Below are 2,963 nucleotides of genomic sequence, written 5' to 3' on the forward strand. Positions count from 1 at the left end.
CAGTAAGCTCATACGAGCTATGGTGAGTTCGAAACAAATGCAGGAGCTCAACCATTTCGATAATTCCAGTAACACGTCACTTGTATCCAATGAATTCACATAGTTCAACTAAGGCTCAATAACATATTCGATATATCATTAAAGCATTCATATCTCAAATAATTCAATTTAATCATTGCAAGCATAGTAAAGTTCAATTCTAATTATATGAACTTACCTCGAGTTGCTCGGATGAATACTAGCGTCTACTCGTCTACTTTTCATTTCCCCTGATCAAATTAACTCATTCAAACTCTCATTCAATTCAATTCCCTAATTCACATATATGGTAATTTACACATTTGCCCCCATAGTTTTAACTATCATGCAATTTAGACCTTTATACATAAAATGGCAAATTTATGCAATCTACCCTTAACCCATGTATAGCCGAATTTCACATGATCACATAACAGCCCATATTTTCATTTTATTCACATTTTCAACCACAACATTTCTAACTTTTTCAATTTAATCCCAAAATCTCATTTTTGTTAAAAATCACTTTATAAAACTTGTATAACTATTAACAACCATTAATAATCTAACAAGAACCTTCGAAATACCTAAGCATTCAATAATGGCATATCTCAAAATCTATAACAGTTTCAAAAACGAAGGTACGGGCTAGTTAGATTAAGCTGCAACGAGCTCAAAAATATAGAAATCGTTAAAAACTGAGTCAAAACCGTACCTTAATTGCTTCCTCAAGCTTGGTCGAATGTGAAACCTAGCTATGGCTGATTTTTATTTCTCAATTTCGGTTTGGGAAGATGACTGAAACAATGTGATTTTGATTTTGTTTTACTATTATTAACTTAATAAACCATTTACAAAATTAACCTTTAATTTGATAACTTTAAAATTACCAAGCCAACAACTTCCACTATGTCATTAAAGGTCTAATTGACATGCAAAGACTCCCATATTTCAAGTTATAACCATCTAATGCCTTTAAACAATAGAATTCTACCTTTACGCGTTACGCGATTTAGTCCTTTTTACCAAATTAAGCATTTAAACGGTAAAATTTCTTTACGTAACTTTCACGTAATAAATCTATCATGCTGTAGACCTCATTAAAATAATAAAATAATATTTCAACTTTGAATTTGTGGTCCCAAAACCACTTTTTTGATTTGACCCAAAAACGGGCTGTTACAACTGTCCCCTCTTTAGGGATTTTCGTCCCCGAAAACCTTACCGATAAAGAGGTTAGGTACTGTTTTTGCATAGCTTCCTCAGTTTCGCACGTTGCTTCCTCAATTCCCTATTTATGCAAAAGAACTTTCACAAGAGCTATATGTCTATTCCTTAATTCTTTGATTTCTCCGGCTAGAATCTTGATCGGTTCTTCGTTATATGATAAATCAAACTATATCTCTACATCAACGGGAGAAATCACATGCGACAGATCTGATCTGTACCAAAATAGCATCGAAACATGAAAAACATTATGTATCTTTTCTAGTTCTGATGGTAAAGCAAGTCGATAAGCTACAAGTCCTATTCTTTCAACAATCTCACACGGCCCGATAAATCGCGGACTTAACTTTCCTTTACGACTGAATCGAAGAATCTTTTTCCAGGGTGACACTTTTAAAAACACTTTGTCTTTGACTTGAAATTCAATCTCTCTATGTTTCAAATCTGCATAAGATTTCTGTCGATCTGAAGCTGCTTTTAAACTATCTCGAATTGTTTTCACTTTTTCTTCTGTTTATTTGATTAATTCAACCCCGTGAATCTTTTTCTTATTCAATTTAATCCAGTATAACAGTGTTCGAAACTTGCAGCCATATAAAGCTTTGTACGGTGCCATCTTTATACCCGTTTGAAAAATGTTGTTATACGCAAATTCAATCAGAGGCAAGTATTTCTCCCACTAACTTTCAAACTTGAGAATGCAACAACGCAACATATCTTCAAGTATCTGAATAACTCTTTCGGACTGACCATTTGTCTGGGGATGAAAACCTATGCTGAAATTCAATTTCATTCCAAGAGCTTCCTGTAATTTCTTCCAGAATCTTGATGTAAATCTCGGATCTCTATCGGAGATAATAGACAGTGGTACACCATGTAATCGTACGATTTCAAATAAGTACAATTCAGCTAGTCTATCCAAAGAGTAATCTATACGTATCAGTATGAAATGAGTAGATTTTGTTAGTCGATCAATGACAACCCAGATAGCATCTTTCTTTTTCAGAGTTAAGGGCAGTCCCTATACAAAATCCATAGTGACTCTATCCCATTTCCATTCAAGAATCAATATAGGCTACAGTAAACCCGATTGTACTTGATGCTCAACTTTCACTTGTTGGTAAATCAAACATTTCGATACAAACTCCGAGATATCCCGTTTCATTCCTGACCACCAATGCTGTTGTTTTAAATCATTATACATCTCGGTACTACCCGGATGAACAGAAAAGTGGCTGCTGTGTACTTTATGCAAAATCTTTTGAATAAGCTTTGTATTTTTCAGTACACAAATTCTATTCCAGAACATTAAACAATCATTAGTTCCAATATGAAATTCTGAATCAGAAATAGACTCACATTAAATTTGTTTAGCTTGCAGTCCATAATTATTTCTTTGAGCTTTACATATTTGCTGCAAAAATATCGATTTAGCTTTCAACTTAGCTAAAATAGATCCATCATCACATATCATCAATTGAGTATTCATGGCTCGTAAAGCAAACAATGATTTTTGGCTCAAGGCATTAGTAACTACATTAGCTTTTCCCGGGTGATAATCAAGCACAAAGTCATAATCTTTTAATAACTCAAGCCATCTTCGTTGCCGTAAATCCAGATCCTTATGTGATATCAGATATTTCAAACTCTTATGATTCGTAAAAATGTGGCATTTTTCACTGTATAAATAGTGTCGCCAAATCTTTAAAACAAATACA

Source organism: Gossypium arboreum, chromosome 1, assembly GCF_025698485.1.
Source record: "Gossypium arboreum isolate Shixiya-1 chromosome 1, ASM2569848v2, whole genome shotgun sequence".
NCBI lineage: Eukaryota > Viridiplantae > Streptophyta > Magnoliopsida > Malvales > Malvaceae > Gossypium > Gossypium arboreum.